Genomic DNA, 18,139 nt, shown 5'->3' on the forward strand with positions numbered 1-18,139 from the left:
GCATTAATTCTTTAAATCTTTGGTAAAATTGTGTAGTTCTACAATGAAACCACCTGGACATGGAAATTTTTTTGAGAGTCTTTAAATTACAGATTTAATTTCTTTAATGGTAAAAATACTATCCAGGTTTTCAATTTCTTCTCATTTGATTTTTTGGTAGTTTGGTAGTTTCTTCTAAGTTGTCAGACTTACGAGTGTAACAGTCACAGTATTCTGTGATTATTTCCTTCCTGGCTGCAGGATTTATAGTAATAGCTTCTATATTTTCTATTTCATTCCTGATATTGGTGAATCGTACCTTTTCCTTTGTCAGTCTTGTTAAGAGTTTTTTAAAGAAGTAACTTGATTTGTTTATGGTGTTTTTAATATATCACTTTGTATCATTTTCTTAGTGGTTGCTTGAGGTATTACAGTAATATTCACATAACATCACTGTCTACCGGCATTGATGTTTTACCACTTCTTGCGAAGTATATGTTAGGGAAGTGGCGATGAGCGTAATAGATAGGGCTCAGGCATTGGTATATGACATGTTTGCAGTTTCGATGATAAGGTCTTTGGAGTAGAAGCCTGTAAGAAATGGCATACCTGTAAGTGCTAGACTGCCAATAGTTAGGGAAGTTGAGGTAAGGGGCATTGTTTTAAATAGTCCCCCTATTTTTCGAATGTCTTGTTCATTATTTAAGTTGTGAATAATAGATCCGGAGCAAATAAATAGTATGGCTTTGAAGAAGGCGTGGGTGCAGATGTGTAGGAATGCTAGGTATGGTTGATTAATGCCGATGGTAACTATTATTAATCCTAGTTGGCTTGAGGTGGAGAAAGCTACAGTTTTTTTAATATCATTTTGTGTTAAAGTGCAGATTGCTATAAAAATAGTGGTAAGATTTCCTTTTAAATTCGTTTTCTCTCTTCATTTCAAAAATATAATTGTCTTAAGTATTTCCTTTTTATATATTGAGCACCAAATATGACGATTTTATAATTTTTGCTTCAACCATCAAATATGATTTAATAAATATAATAGGGATGATCTACTAAATTTACCCCATCTTCATCCATTTCAAAGTTCCTCTTTCCTTTCTGAAGTGATGAGTCTTCTTATGTTAGTGTCTTCTTTTTGTTTAGAGAACTTCCTTTAGGAATTCTTAACAGGTAGATTTGCTAGCAGAGTATTATCTTTGTTTTTCTTTGAGAATAAATGTATTTCCCCTTCATTTCTGCAAGTTGTTTTTGCTGGACAGATAATTCTTGGTTGAGAGTTCTTTACTTCAGTACTGAAAAAAATCTTCCATTTCCTCCTGGCTTCCATTGTTTCAGATGTGAAATCCACTGTTATTCAAATTGGCATTTCTCTATAAATAATGTATCTTTTTCTCTTGGTGTTTTGAAGATTTTTTTCTTTGGCTTTAGAATGCAGAAGTTAATTATGATGTGTCTTGGCCTAGATTTCTTGGGTTGATTCTATTTGCAGTTATTTCAGTGTCTTGCATTTGTAGGTTTTTGTCATTTTCCAAATTTGAAGTTTTCTGCCATGATTCCTCTGAATACTTGTTCAGCCTCAGTGTCTTTCCTCTCTTCCTCTTTAAATTCAGTGTAATAAGTCTTGGATTTTCGTGTTATTTTCCCACAGGACCTTGAGGCTTTGCTTATTGTTTTCTTTTGTTTTTTATCAATCTATCTTCTCCGTGTTGTTCAGACTGGGAAAGGTCTATTGCAGGAGTTTCTGATGTTTTGGTTTCCCTGGGCCATACTGGAAAAAGGATTGTCTCGGACCAGAAATAAAATGCACTAACACTAACAATAGCTGATGGGCTTTTTAAATATTGCAAAGCAGATCTCATAATGTTTTAAGAAAGTTTACAAATTTGTGTTGGGATGCATTCAAAGCCATCCTGGGCCACATGCAGCCTGCAGGCCACGGGTTAAACAAGCTTGGTCTATTGATCTGCCCTCAAGTTCAGTCATTTTATCCTCTGTCAGCTCCACTCTACTATTGAGCCCAATCCAGCAAGTTTTGCTTTTTGCTATTGGGATTTTTTTTTTCTTTTGCTCTCTCTCTCTCTTTTTTAGAATGGCAACTTGTTAAATGTTTTGGATTTATAATTTCGGAAGATACTGTGAAGATATTTATATGGTTTGGCTCTGTGTCCCCACCCAAATCTCATCTCAAATTGTAATCCTCATATGTTAAGGGAGGGGCCTGATGGGAAATGATTGGATCATGGGGATGGATTTTCCCCTGCTGTTCTCATGATAGTAATTTCTTGAGAGATCTGGTAGTTTGGTAAGTGTCTGACACTTTCCCTTTCTCTCTCTTTCTCCCTCCTACCGTCATGTAAGATGTGCCTGCTTCCCCTTCACCTTCTGCCATGTTTGTAAGTTTCCCGAGGCCACCCAACCATGCAGAATTGTGAGTCAATTAAACCTCTTTTCTTTATTAATCACCTAGTCTCAGTCAGTTCTTTATAGCAGTGTGAGAACAGACTAATACAGAAAATTGGTACCGGCAGACTAGGGTACTGCTATAAAGATAATTTGAAAATGTGGAATTGACTTTGGAACTGGGTAATGGGCAGAGGTTGGAAGAGTTTTTGGTGGGCTTAGAAGAAGACAGGAAGATGTGAGGAAGTTTGAAACTTCCTAGAGACTTGTTAAATGGTTTTGACCAAAATGCTGATAGTGACATGAACAATAAAGTCCAGGCTGAGGTGTTCCCAGATGGAGATAAGGAACTTTATGGGGAACTGAAGTAAAGGTCACTTATGATATGCTTTAGCAAAGAGACTGGCAATATTTTGTACCTGCCCTAGAGATCTGTGGAACTTGAAATTGAAAGAGATGATTTAGGGTATCTGGCAGAGACATTTATAAGTGACAAAGCATTCAAGAGGTGATCTGGCTAATTCTGATAGCATTCAGTCATATGCATTCACAAAGACATTATCTGAAACTGAAACTTTTATTTAAAAGGGAAACAGAGCATAAATGTTTGGAATATTTGCAGCCTGACCATGAGGTAGAAAATAAAAATCCATTTTCTGGGGAGAAATTCAAGCCAGCTGCAGAAATTTCATAGGTAACAAGGAGCCAAATGTTAGTAACCAAGACAATGGGAAAAATGTCTCCAGGGCATGTCAGAGGTCTTCATGGTAGCCCTCCCATCACAAGCTCAGAGGCCTAGGAGAAAAAATGATTTTGTGGGCCAGGCCCAGGGCCCCTCTGTTCTGTGCAGCATAGGGACTTAGTGCCCTGCACCCCAGCCACAACAGCTCCAGCTGTAGCTAAACAGGGCCAAGTTATAGCTTGGGTTATTGCTTCAGAGGGTACAGGTCCCAAGTATTCATGGCTTCCATGTGGTGTTTGACCTAAAGGTCCACAGAAGAGAAGAACTGAGTTTAGGGAACCTCTGTCTAGATTTCAGAGGATGTATGGAAATGCCTGAATGTCCAGGCCAAGTCTGCTGCAAAGGCAGAGACATAATGGAGAACCTCTGCTAGGGCAATGCATAAGTGTATTGTGGGGTTTGAGCCCCCACACGAAGTCCCCACTGGGGCACTGCCTAGTGGATCTGTGAGAAGAGGGCCACAGTCCTTCAGACCCAAGAATGGTAGATTTGCTGACAGTTTGCACCATGCACTTGGAAAAGCTGCAGGCACTCAACACCAGCCTTTGAAAGCAGCCATGGGGGCTGTACCCTGCAGAGCCATGGGGTCAGAGATGCCCAAGGCCATGGGAGCTCATCCCTTACATCAGCATGTCCTAGATGTGAGACATGGAGTTATTAATCCTAAAAATTTGAGACAGATCTCAGTTAATTTATGAAGTTTATTTTGCCAAGGTTGAGGATATACCCATGATACAGCCTCAGGAAGTTCTGATGACATGTGCCCACAGTGTTTGGAACACAGCTTAGTTTTATACATTTTAGGGAGACATGAGAATCAATTAATATATGTAAGAGGTACGTCATTGGTTCGGTCTGGAAAGGTGGGACAATTTGAAGCAAAGGCAGGAAGGCTGCAACGGAGGACGGGGCTTCCAGGTCACAGATAGGTGAGAGACTAACAGTTGCATTATTTTGAGTTTCTGATTAGCTTTTCCAAAGGAGCATCTATCTCAGTGAGCAGAGGGGTGACTTTGAATAGAATGGGAGGCAGGTTTGCCCTAAGCAGTTCCCAGCTTGACTTTTCCCTTTAGCTTAGTGATTTGAGAGCCTCAATATTAATTTTCTTTCACAGAGTCAGATAAGATTTTGGAGCTTTAAGATTTAATGACTGCCCCACTGGATTTTGGACTTGCATCAGATCTTGTTTTGGCCAATTTCTCCCATCTGGAATGGGAACATTTACCCAATGCCTGTGCACCCATTATAGTAATTAACTTGGAAATAACTAACTTGTTTTTGATTTTACAGGTTCATAGGCAGAAAGGACTTGCCTTGTCTCAGATGAGACTTTGTACTCAAAGTTACTGCTGGAATGAATTAAGTCTTTGGGAGACTGTTGGGAAGGCATAATTTGTTCTGAAATGTGAAAAGGTCTTGAGATTTGGGAGGGGCCAGGGGCCGAAGGATATGGTTTGGCTCTGTGTCCCCACCCAAATCTGATCTCAATTTGTAATCGCCATGTGTCTAGGAAGGGACCTGGTGGGAGGTGATTGAATCGTGGGGGTAGATTTCCCCCTTACTGTTCTCACAATAGTGAGTAAGTTCTCATGAGGTCTAGTAGTTTGGTAAGCGTCTGAAAGAAGTTGCTTCCCCCTTCTTTCTCTTTTCCTCCTGCCACCATGTAAGCCATGCCTGCTTCCCTTTCAGCTTCTGTCATAACTGTAAGTTTCCTGAGGGCCCCCAGCCATGAAGAACTGTGAGTCAATGAAACCTCTTTTCTTTATAAATCACCCAGTCTCAGGCAGTTCTTTATAGCAGTGTGAAAACAGATTAATACAGATATGTTTACTTATCTTGATTATCCTTCTTTTTTGCCAAGATTTTCTAATTTTTCATTTGCTTCAAGAGAACTCATAACTGCTTGTCGAAGCACTTTGAGGGTTGCTTTAAAATCCTTGTTAGATATTTCCAACCTCTAATTCATCTTGGAGTTTGTTTCTGTTGATTTTCCTGTTTCTTATGTGATTGTCGGTAAAATTCTGTACTTTTTGGATATTGTGTTATGAAACTCTGCAATCTATTTAATCTTTTTCAGTTTTTCAGGCAGTTCTTCTGTTGAGGTATTATGTGAGGTCTGTGTGGTTGAGTACTTTCAGCTACCCTTTGGCCCCAGTCACATGACAGGACAGAAGTAGAAAGGGTGAAGCCCCCTTCTGGACCATCTCATTAAGTCTCGCTGCTGCTGGGTGGGAATGGCAGCTTTATGCACCAATAGACCCAGCGAACACAATCATGGTAGAACAATCTGAACACTACGTGCTTCAACTGTGTAGAATGCGGATTCATACTCAATCTCCCCAACACTTCACCTGCAGTAAAATTGGATCACTGTCACCTACTTCTGCCAGGAGAGGGAAAGAAGACCAGATCCCTGCTCAGCCAGGCTGACAAAGTCCAGGGGGAAAACTACAGCATGTCGCCCTCTTCCAAGGGTGGAGGAAAGGGAGTATGGAAGATCAACTTTCTGTTTGGCTCTGCTAAATCTGCAAGAACTGAGGAGTATCATTCCTGTTCATATTTGACTGATGTAGACAAGTATTGCCAAAAATACTTTCTGATGCTAGGCCACCTTTTACTAGACCACTGACTGAAGAAAATAAGGCATTTCTTGTAGCTTCTTTTTCTTTTTTCTTTTCTTTTTTTTTCTGTGCCTGTTGGTGGTTCTGGATCTGAGGCTTCTTCTTCACTCTGTCTGGGAGACATACATGGGAGACAATAACAAAACCCATAAAACTCACTGCTGTGTTGTTCCTCAAGTGCTGAGATTTCTGGGCAGCCCACATTCTTTCTAAATGTCAAATAATTTCTATGTGGATTATTGTGTTAAGTCTAGGGGGTCTTGGTTGTAAGAAAGAGAAGCTGGGGAAATGGGGAAAGTCCACTTTGGCAGAAGCAAGTTTATGAGAAGTTATTTTGAAGTGCAGTGCTTCTACTCTCAGGTGGCTATGCCCCCCACACGACTCCATGGATGAGTGCCTCTGGAGTTGCTATTTCTCTAAATACCTGTCAAAGATCAGGACACAAGCAGTACTGTCTTGGGACCACCCCATCAACAGAACACAACAAACAGAAAAGTGAAGACATGCATTTCATCCCCGTGTTAGCTGACAAGCTCTATGGGAATCCACTCATTAATGGTGATCCTGGTCAGAGCAGTCCATGCCCAGGGGAGCCTTTAACATCCAGCATGACAGTGCTGGCAGCACCGTAGAGTACAGACTGGCAGAGAATAAAACTCACGCCCGACAATGTACTGAGTAATATCAGACTTTTAGGGAGCATGTATCACCCCCGAAACATCAAAACATACCTGAAAGAGAAATTTTTGAAAGCTGAAGGGCTTGTGTCAATCATGACTACTTATTCTGAAAGGTGGCTTAAGATAGCACAAGCTTAATGTTATATAATGTTCCTAAAGTTATTGTATTTTAGTCTTCAGTATACCATATCAAATATAATACATGGGTTATGAGTCTCTTCATAACTCAACAGATGTGGCACAGATCCAATTTCTCAGCTCTATTTCAGTGATTGGTTGAATTTAAGTTTCTGCCTAGTATTTCCAAGTGCCAGTTTTTGAATTTATTGGGGAAACATAATACAAGGAAATATTCAACAGTGAGCGTGCAAGATAATAAAGATATTTTCACTTACCTGATTTTGTAACTCTTGAATACTGGGCTATTTCATTGTGGTAGTATAGTCTACTGGCAAAATGTGTTCCTGCAATGATTTATATGGACCAATTAGAATATTGTGTTCTCCAATCTTCATTTCTAAATATATCCCCATACTACTTTTCTACCTAAATTCTCTCATCTTATTAGGTCCCTAATCCATACATCCCTCTACCTATAATTAGTATGGTGGATTGTATTTTTCAAAAGACACAGCAGTATTTCCAGTTCCATATGCTTTTCCAGAATCTTTCCACTCCTCATCAAGAGGTGGAGTCTACTTACCTTGCCCTTAAATCTCAGCAGACTTTACTACCACTTTGATGAATAGAATGTTACATAAGTGATGCCATAACCTGTGAGTCCAGGTTATAAAGGATGGCCTGGCTCCCATTTGGCCCACTCAGGATGCCTGCTCTTGGCTATTTACCGCTGGCTTTTACCACTGGGCTTTTCTGTAACATTCCTTATCTGTGCCTTTCACTGGGCATTCACTTAGTCCATGAGAAATACACAGTGCCTGCACTTGTAAATATTTTAGCTGTAAAAAAGCTTTCTAGTCTAAAGATTCCAGATTTGTTTTTTGTCTGTTGAACATCTCTGTTTCATCTCTGTAACAATAGCAGTTAATGAAAGCGATGATAATTCCCTTCAACAAACTTATTACTGGGCATCAAATTAGGTGTAAGACAGTATGCTCTCAGTTTTTTATTCACACAGAGTAGAAAAAATTAGAGAGAGAGAGAGACTAGCCCTTAAGGCCCTTTCAGGTCTAGAGCTTCGGTGATTCTTCTGAATAAGTCTGAGTGTGAAGAACAGCCTGAAGCAGCCATACACCCTGGGGAGAGATCCACAGCAACAGCTTGGCATCAACAGGCCTAGTCAGGAATCCTGGTTCTGTCATTTTCTAACACTCTGACACCCTAATAACAAATTTGACCTTAATTTCTCGCTTCTCATAGCCTTGGTTTCTGCATTTATGAAATAAATAGTAATATTATTAACTACCTTCTAGATTTTTTCTGATGGAAAATGGGATAAGATATATTCAGCACTTAGCACAACATTTAGGTAGAGCTAGTTCATTTCAGTCTAGCTGCGTGCTCAGTGTTTGGACAGGATACAGTATTAATGGAAAGTCCCATCTGAGGGGACAATGTCAGGAAACAGAAAATCAGGTCAGTAATCTGACAACTGATGTGGATGGTGGGGCATCAAGGGGCATGGTTGCAGGTTGGCAAACAGAACAAAACGGGATTGAGTTGAAACAGAAGAAGGCCCTGAGCAAAGGAGGGTGTAAGAGGTGCTCTTGGAGTAGATTAGGGCCAGGATTAATGTGTGCTGATAAAAATTATAATGTTGTACAATAGTAAGATTAGAAAGGCGTGCGAAGGAGGTTGGTGCTATATATCATAAGCTGAAAAAAGTAGACTCTAGAGTTGTCCAATAGAACTTTATTTGATGATGAAAATGTTCTGTTCTACACTGTCCAATATAGTAGCTACTAGTCACTCATTATGTGACAAATTCAACTTAGAAACTGAATTTTTTTTGCATTTACTTTTAATTAATTTTAATTTAAATAGTCACTATGACTAGCAACTACTATATCAGGCAGCACAATTCTCCGAGTCAGACTGCCCTGGGTTCATAAACCGTCCGCTTCCTTTAGTAGCTGTGTAACTTTAGAAAACTTATTCAACCTTGCTGAGCCCTGGTTTTCTCATCTGTAAAATAATCTTTTGATATTTTCAAAGCTACTGAGAGGCTAAAATGAAATACATAAATTTAGTGGCTGGCACACAAAGAGGAGTCAGTAAATGTGAGTTATTACTCTATGATTTCAAATATTCATAATTTTATAAATGCATTAATTATGTCATTGTATCCCAAGAAAAACAATGAGGCAGGTGAAACAGATTTTATTTTATTTTTTTACAATTTTTTATTTTATAAGTTATTGGGGAACAGGTGGTGTTTGGTTACATGAGTAATTTATTTAGTGGTGATTTGTGAGGTTTTGGTGCACCCGTCTCCTGAACAGTATACACTGCACCCAATTTGTGGTCTTTTATCCCTCACCCCCTTCTCACCCTTTCCACCTGAGTCCCCAGAATCCATTGTGTTATTCTTATGCCTTTGCTTCCTCATAGCTTAGCTCCCACTTATGAGTGAGAACATATGATGTTTGGTTTTTCATTCCTGAGTTACTTCACTTAAAATAATGGTCTTCAGTCTCATTCGGGTCACTGTGAATGCCATTAATTCATTCCTTTTTATGGTTGAGTAGTATTCCTTCATATATATATCACATCATATATATCTCTCTCACAGTTTCTTCATCCACTCATTGATTCGTGGGCATTTGGGTTGGTTCCAAGTTTTTGCAATTGCAAATTGTACTGTTAAAAACATGTGTATGCAAGAATCATTTTTCATATAATGACTTTTTTCTTCTGGGTAGATACCCGGTAGTGGGATTGCTGGATCAAATGGTAGTTCTACTTTTAGTTCTTTAAGGAATCTCCACACTGTTTTGCATAGTGGCTGTACTAGTGTAGACTCCCACCAGCAGTGTAGACGTGTTCCCTGTTCACTGCAGACATGCCAACATCTATTATTTTTATGTTTTAATTATGGCCATTCTCGCAGGAGTAAGGTGGTAGCACATTGTGGTTTTGATTTGCATTTCCCTTATCATTAGTAATGTTGAGCGTTTTTATATGTTTTTTGGCCATTTATATATCTTCTTTTAAGAATTGTCTATTCATGTCCTTAGCCCACTTTTTGCTGGATTTTTTTTTTCTTGCTAATTACTTTAGGTTCATTGTAGATTTTGGATACCTGTCCTTTCTCAGGTGTATAGATTGTGAATAGTAAACTCTGTGGGTTGTCTGTTTACTCTGCTGACTGTTCCTTCAGCCGTGCAAGAGCTTTTTAATTAAGTCCCAGCTATTTATCTTTGTTTTTATTGCATTTGCTTTTGGGTTCTTGATCATGAAATCCTTGCCTAAGCCAATGTTTAGGAGGGTTTTTCCCACGTTTTAGAAGGGTTTTTCCAATGTTATCTTCTAGAATTTTTATAGTTTCAAGTCATAGATTTAAGTCCTTGATCCATCTTGATTTTTGTGTAAAGTGAGAGATGAGGATCCAGTTTCGTTCTCCTACATGTGTTTTGCCAATTATCCGAGCACCATTTGTTGAATAGGGTATCCTTTCTCCACTTTATGTTTTGTTTGCTGTAAGTATTTGGGTTTATTTCTGGATTTTCTATTCTGTCCTATTGATCTCTGTGCCTATTTTATATCAGAACCATGCTATTTTGGTAACTATGGCCTTATAATATAACTTGAAATCAGGTAATGTGATGCCTCCAGTGTTGTTCTTTTTGCTTGGTCTTGCTTTGGCTATGCTTTGGTTCTATATAAATTTTAAGATCCTTTTTCTAGTTCTGTGAAGAATGGTGGTGGTATTTTGATGGGAATTGCAGTGAATTTGTAGACTGTTTTTGGCAGTATGGTCATTTATTTATTCTACCTATTCATAAGTATGGGATGTGTTTCCATTTGTTTGTGTATGTGTTTTTCAGAGGTGTTTTAGAGTTGTTCTTATAGAGGTTTTTTCACCTCCTTGATTAGGTATATTCCTAAGTATTTTATTTTGGGGCAGTTATTGTAAAAGGGGTTGAGTTCTTGATTTGATTCTCAGCTTGGTCGCTGTTGGTGTATAGAAGAGCTACTGATTTGTGTACATTAATTTCGTATCCAGAAACTTTCCTGAATTCTTTTATTAGTTCTAGGAGCTTTCTGGAAGAGTCTTTAGGGATTTTTAGATAAACAATCATATAACCAGCAAACGGCGACAGCTTGACTTCCTCTTTACTGATTTGGATGCCCTTTCTTTCTTTCTCTTGTCTGATTGCTCTGCCTAGGACTTTTAGTACTTCGTTGAAGAGGAGAGGTGAGAATGGGCATCCTTGCCTTTTTTCAGTTCTCAGAGGGAGTGCTTTCAACTTTTCCCCATTCAGTATTATGTTGGCTGTGGGTTTGTCATAGATGGCTTTTATTACATTAAGCTATGTCCCTTTTGTGCTGATTTTCTGAGGTTTTTTTAATCATAAAGGAATACTGTATTTAGTCAAATGCTTTTCCTGTGTCTACTGAGATGATCATGTGATTTTTGTTTTGAATTCTGTTTATGTGGTGTATCACATTTATTGTCTTGTGTATGTTAAACCATCCTTGCATCCCTGCCATAAAGCCCACTTGATCATGTTGGATGATATTTTTGATATGTTGTTGGATTCAGTTAGCTAGCATTTGGTTAAGGATCTTACCATCTATGTTCATCAGGGATAGTGGTCTGTAGTTTCATTTTTGGGTTATGTTCTTTCCAGTATTAGGTTGATACTGGCATCATAGAATGATTTAGGGAGGATTCCCTCTTCTATCTTGTGGAATAGTGTCAATAGGATTGTTACCAATTCTTCTTTGAAGGTCTGGTAGAATTCTGCAATGAATCTGTCTGATGCTGGACTTTTTTGTTGGTAATTTTTTTATTACATTTTCAATCTTGCTGCTTGTTATTGGTCTGTTCAGGGTCTCTAATTCTTCCTGATTTAAGCTAGGTGGGTTCTATTTTTCCCGGAATTTATCCACCTCCTGTAGGTTTTCTAGTTTATGCACATAAAGATGTTCATAGTAGCCTTGAATGATGTTTTGTATTTCTGCGGTCAGGAGTAATATGTCCCATTTCATTTCTAATTGAGCTTATTTGGATTTTCTCTCTTCTTTTCTTGATTAATCTTGCTAATTGACTATCAATTTTATTTATCTTTTCAAATAACCAGTTTTTTGTTTCATTTATTTTTTGTATTTTTTTTTTAGTTGGTTGTTTCAATTTCATTTAATTCTGCTCTGATCTTGGTTATTTCCTTTCTTCTGCTAGATTTGGGTTTGGTTTGTTCTTGTTTCTCTAATTCCCAAGGTATGACCTTAGATTGTCTGCTTGTGTTCTTTCAGACTTTTTGATGTAGGCATTTAGGGCTATGAACTTGCCTCTTAGCACCACCTTTGCTGTATCCCAGAGGTTTTGATAGGTCATGCCACTATTGTTGTTCAGTTCAAAGAATTTTTTAATTTCCATCTTTATTTCATTGTTTACCCAATGATCATTCAATAACAGGTTACTTAATTTTCATGTATTTGCATGGTTTTGAAGGTTCTTTTGGAGTTGATTTCCAGGTTTATTCCACTGTGATCTGAGAGAGTGCTTGATATAATTTCAATTTTCTGAAATGTATTGAGACTCATTTTGTGGCCTATTGTATGGTCTATACTGGAGAAAGTTCAATGCACTGATGAACATAATATATATTCTGTTGTTGTTGGGTAGAATGTTCTGTAAATATCTGTTAAGTACATTTATTTCAGGGTACAGTTTAAGTCCATTATTTCTTTGTTGACTTTCTGCCTTGATGACCTGTGTAGTGCTGTCAGTGGAGTATTGAAGTCCCCCACTGTTATTGTGTTGCTGTCTACCTCAATTCTTAGGTCTAGTGGTAATTGTTTTATAAATTTGGGAATTCTAGTGTTAGGTGCAAATATATTTAGTATTGTTGTATTTTCCTGTTGGCCGCGGCCTTTTATCAATATATAATGTCCTTCTTTGTCTTAAGTGCTGTTGCTTTAAAGTTTGCTTTGTCTAATATAAGAAGAACTATTCCTGCATACTTTTGGTGTCCATTTGCATGGAATGTCTTTTTCCACCACTTTACCTTAAGTTTATGTGAGTCCTTATGTGTTAAGTGAGTCTCTTAAAGGCAGCAGACAGTTGATTGATGAATTCTTATCCATTCTGCAATTCTGTATCTTTAAGTGGAGCATTTAGGCCACTTACATTCAACCTTAGTATTGAGATGTGAGGTACCATTTCATTCATCGTGCTATTTGATGCCTGTATACCTTGGTTTTTTGTTTATTTTTTAATTCTATTCTTGGTTTATAGGTCCTTTAAAGATGTTTTATAGATGCTTTAAAGAGGTTATGTTTTGATGTGTTTCCAGGATTTGTTTCAAGATTTAGAGCTCCTTTTAGCAATTCTTGTAGTGGTGGCTTGGTAGTGGTGAATTCTCTCAGCATTTGTTTGTCTGAAAAAGACTGTATCTTTCCTTCGTTTATGAAGCTTAGTTTCACTAGATACAAAATTCTTTGCTGATAATTGTTTTGTTTAAGGAAGCTGAAGATAGGGCCTCAATCCTTTCTAGCTTGTAGAGTTTCTGCTGAGAAATCTGCTTTTAATCTGGTAGGTTTTCCTTTACAGTTTACCTGGTGCATTTGTCTCACAGCTATTAAGATTCTTTCTTTCATCTTAACTTTAGATAATCTGATGACAGTGTGCCTAGGTGATGATCTTTTTGCAATGAATCTTCCAGGTGTTCTTTGAGCTTCTTGTATTTGGATATCTATCTAGGTCTCTAGCAAGGCCAGGGAAGTTTTCCTTGATTATTCCCTCAAATGTATTTTCCAAACTTTTAGATTTCTCTTCTTCCTCAGGAATGCCAATTATTCTTAGGTTTGGTTGTTTAACATAATCCCAGACTTCCTGGAGGCTTTGTTCATATTTTCTTATTCTTTATTGCCTTTGTTGGATTGGGTTAATTGGAAAACTTCGTCTTTGAGCTCTGAAGTTCTTTCTTCTGCTTGTTCAGTTCTCTTCTTGAGACTTTCAGGAGTATTTTGCATTTCTAAAGTGTGATCATTGTTTCTTGAAGTTTTTATTGTTTTTATTTATGCTGTCTATTTCATTAAAAATTTCTCCTCGTGTCTTGTATCTTTTTTTTGACTTCTTTAAATTGGGCTTTGTCTTTCTTTGGTGCCTCTCTGATTAGCTTAATAACTAACCTTATGAATTCTTTTTCAGGTAAATTGGGAATTTCTTCTTGGTATGGATCCATTGCTGGTAAGCTAGTGTGATATTTTGGGGGTGTTAAATAACCTTGTTTTGACATATTACCAGAGTTGATTTTTCTAGTTCTTTCTCATGTGGGTAGGTTCTGTCAGAGTGAAAGTCTAGGGCTCAAGGCTGTTCAGATTCTTTTGTCTCATAGGTGTTCCCTTGATGTAGTACTGTCCCCCTTTTCCTAGGGATGTGGCTTCCTGAGAGTCAAGCTGTAGTGATTGTTTTCTCTCTTCTGCATCTAGCCACTCAGCAGGTCTATCAGGCTCTGGGCTGGTACTGGGGTTGTTTGCCCAGAGTCCTGTGATGTGAACCATCTGTGGGTCTCTCAGCCATGGATACCAGCACCTGTTCCAGTGGAGGTGGCAGGGCAGTGAAATGGACTCTGTGAGGGTCTTTAGCTTTGGTTAATGCACTACTTTTGTGCTGATTGGCCTTCTGCCAGCAGGTGTCACTTTCAAGGGAGCATTAGCTATGGTAGTATGGAGAGGAACCGTTGATGGGCTAGGCCCTCGAACTCCCAAGAGTATATGCCCTTTTTCTTCAGCTACCAGGGTGGGTAGGGAAGGACTATTAGGTGGGGGCAGAGCTAGGCATGTCTGAGCGCAGACTCTTCTTTGGCGGGTCTTGCTGTGGCTGCTGTGGGAGATGAGGGTGAGGTTCTCAGGTCAATGAAATTATGTTCCTAGGAGGATTATGGCTGCCTCTACTGTGTCATGCAGATTGTCAGGGAAGTGGGGGAAAGCTGGCCTCACCCAGCTCCCACACAACCCAAAGGGCCGGTCTCACTCCCACCATGCTCCCACCAACAGTACCAAGTCTGTTTGCAGGCGGTGGGTGAGCAGGGCTGAGAACTTGCCCCAGGCCACCCACCCCAAGCTGTGAAAGCAAGTAGGGCTTTCATGCTTCCCCTGCATGTGAAGTTTGCACACCAGATTCATGTCTTCCCCAGAGTTCTGGCCAGGAGACTTCTCGATCAGTTCGAATTGTTACAAAGTTCAGCTGGAGATTTCCTTCTCCCTGTGGCCTTTTCCCAGTACCTCTAGCAACCATCCCCAAAGACCCCTGCGAGGCGAGGAAGAAATGGCTTCCCAGGGGACCCAGTGAGCCCATGGGGATTCTCCTGCTGCTTCCTCCACCTCTGAATTTCACTTGGTTCTCTAAACTGACTCAGCTCCAAGTAAGGTCAGAATCTTCTCCCATGATCTAGACCTTCAGTTTCCACATTGAAGGTGTATGTTGAGGGGCAGACAATCTCCCTTTGTCACTTCCGTAGTTTAGGCACTTACAGTATTTGAGGTGTCTGCCAGGTCCTGCAGGAGCAATCCACTTCCTTCAGAGGGTCTGTGGGTTTTCCTGGCTTTCCTGATTTATTCCTGCAGTTGTTCTGGAGCAGAAGTTCACAATACAAGCCTCCATGCCACATACTGCTCTGTCGGTCCGAGTGGGAGCTGCAATCTAGTCCTGCCTCTCATCTGCCGTGCAAAACAGATTTTATTATATCAATTCTGTTATGGACAAGGTACAGAATAAGTGCCTTACCTGAAGGGCAGAGGCATATGTCCATCAAGTAGTGCTCAAATACTTGTTTTCTGGATGCTCAGGATCTGAGCAATGCTGTGCTAAACACAATCAGGGCTACAAGAGACGCATGCAATGCAGATCTATTCTCAAGCTGTTTAGTGTCCAATGGCAAGGTGAACCCCATGCATGGGAAAAAAAGAAGAAATCAATGCTGTGTCAAGTGATGTGATTCTGACCATGCCTTAGCAATAGCTCAGAAACATCCATACAGCTCGGGGCTTTGGAAAAGATCCAACCACTCAACAGGAATTGGGCCAGGTTTTTCACTTTTAATTACTTATTAAATGCTCATACCAATCTTTAAATAACACTACTATTGTCTATGTTCTACAGATGAGCAAATCAAGAATTTGATGAATTAAATAATTTGACCTAGGACATTGTCGGGTCTGGGATTTAATTTTCTCAACTTACAAGCTAATAAATTAGCCTATTACTATTTCATGGATGCTGGTAAAAGACGTAAGACTCCTGGGTCGAGACAAAGAACTTTATTATTCACAGCACAGCAAGCAGCACAATTTGCACTGCTTCCCCTTTCCCCCAAGCCTCTCCATGGGTTACATGAATGTCAAGCATGCAGTGGATTTGCCTCACACTTGAGGAACACTGTGCTTTGGAAACCCACCATATTATAGCAAGCAGAAAGCAAACTTGCTCTTGGTCTCTAATAGATGCATTACCACATCCCTCAAGGTTGTTCAGTGAAAATACAATCCTGAGAAATGGCCCAGGTAGAGGGCAGGCAGAGCTTTGCATTTTGGACCTACCCAGCCAGATGGGGTAGAGACACTCAGGGCCTGTGCTTGGTTACCTCCCCAACAGTACCAGGCTAAGAAGTGATGAAGGTTCTTTGACTTTAAATTCCCACATGCTCCACTGTAATCTGGTGCCTACTAAACATGGAAACAAGTTCAGTAGCCCTGCCCTCTGATCCTATTGGAGTGTGCTTGACATCATCATGTTCCAGTGAAATTTACATTGCCATGATTAGTTTAAGGGGCGCTGTATCCTTTACCTGGCATTTAAGCAATCTACATAGATTATGTCTAGCAATCATTAAAATATTTATCATTTTATATGAGATGCAGAGGAAATAAGTGTCTTGCCCAAGGAAAGATAGAAACTTTGCCTCTAGGAAAACATTGTATGTTTCTCTTTCTATACTTTTTTCTTCCTCCCTTATTGTACTATCAGCTCGCTATCTCACAAGAGAATGTGACTCTTCACAGTTGTCAGTGTTACTAAGTTAAACCTCTGACATGAGTCCATTTCCCTATTTGTCCAACATTGAGCCTAATGATACCAAGCCCAGAAACAATACCGCTCGGCTTTCCTTTTTCAAATGTTTTTGTGGAAGCTTCATGAGGTACATGATAGACCAGCAATTTAAAAAAAAAAAGGAAAGTCTGCTAAAAAAAAAAAAAAAAGAGGATAAATCATTCAAGAAAAAAATCAGCTAAAACTGAGCAATTTGTATAGCATTTAGAGGATTCATTACTCTCATTAGACAGAGTATAAATGATGAAACGTGATGGATTTCTTGGAATGAAAAGTCATTTTATGGTTCTAAAAACATTAAAAAGTCATATGATGTGCCACAAGGTACAAAGGGATATCTTTTCTAGTCTTTACCACCTTCAGAGAGAATCTTCTGATGTCTTCTACTGGGGCTTCCCAAGGCATTTTACCAAATCTGTGCAGAACCCCTTAATTCCCGCTTTCCACATGGTCCCAAAAGAGGATCCAAGGAGTCGTCACAGTCTTAATGGCACCTCGGGGGCCTAGATGATGCTTCTCTGGGCTGAGACATGACTGAGCAGGGCCATAGCTCCTGGCATCATTTCCTGCTGAGCACTTCACTGCAAATTATGCAGAGGGTCAGTGGCTCTAGGAAGCCTCTTGCTACCATCGAACGCCTGAATACTAAATCAAAGAACACTTTAGAATAATTTTCTGGTGACTTTTGGAATGAGGAGTGATGTCACGAACTTTCTCAAACCTCTCCTAACTAAATTTCACTAATAAGTTGCTATATTAAACCTCTCCCTTGTTGGGGGATAACATTTTCTTGCCTTCTACTTCAGTCTCCAAAGCACAGACATATTCACTTTTTTAAACACTTTATCTGATCTTAACTAGCATGACTTAAGTATTGCACTGTTAACTCTCACTCACTGGATTCTAAATCCTGAAGAGGAATGGAGAGAGCGTCATGATAGTTGAATATTATGTGCCAGGAGCTGTATGATCTTCATTTCTAATCCTCCCTGTATGAGGAGCTAAGTATCATTATTTTCATTTTTAGATGAGGCAACAGAGGCTTAGGTAGTTGAAATACTTGCCCAAGATCAACAGTTGGAAAGTGGAGAGGCTGGGACACAACCCTGAGGGTGTCTGACCCAGACCTGAAATCCTGCTCCCATTCTGCTGCCTCACCCCCTCTGCAGATAATGCTGCCTCCCTTGCTACAACCCATATGCCTGAGCAGTCATCTGTGGTCAACTGTCACAGCACTTTGTTGTCTGTTTTGTATTTTAACCTCTTTACTTCATTCCCAGTGGATTATCACTGCAGAAATTTTGTCCCAGACAAGCTGAGTCTGGGATTCAGAGTCAGGCTCTATCACAGGAACTGGGCACCTCTGACCTTCAGGCATCATTTTGCACAACAGAAAGACCTGGAGGCAGAGGTGACCAGAGTGCAGGAGCACCTGAGAGACAAGTGGGGCTGTGGAGGGGACCCCAGGGCC

At 39.6% G+C, this 18,139-nt stretch overlaps 1 long non-coding RNA gene across 1 annotated transcript; it reads right to left on the reverse strand.

Annotated features, from left to right (window-relative positions):
* Positions 1–5,805: 5,805 nt before the first annotated feature.
* Positions 5,806–15,276, reverse strand: LOC117095150. The gene is made up of 3 exons (XR_004441836.1): positions 15,093–15,276; positions 6,824–6,892; positions 5,806–5,861 (listed from the first exon to the last, which is right to left on the reverse strand). It is a non-coding gene; the product is annotated as an uncharacterized LOC117095150 (long non-coding RNA).
* Positions 15,277–18,139: the final 2,863 nt, after the last annotated feature.

The sequence above is a fragment of the Trachypithecus francoisi genome, unplaced genomic scaffold (assembly GCF_009764315.1).
Source record: "Trachypithecus francoisi isolate TF-2019V2 unplaced genomic scaffold, Tfra_2.0 Lachesis_group13, whole genome shotgun sequence".
Lineage (NCBI taxonomy): Eukaryota > Metazoa > Chordata > Mammalia > Primates > Cercopithecidae > Trachypithecus > Trachypithecus francoisi.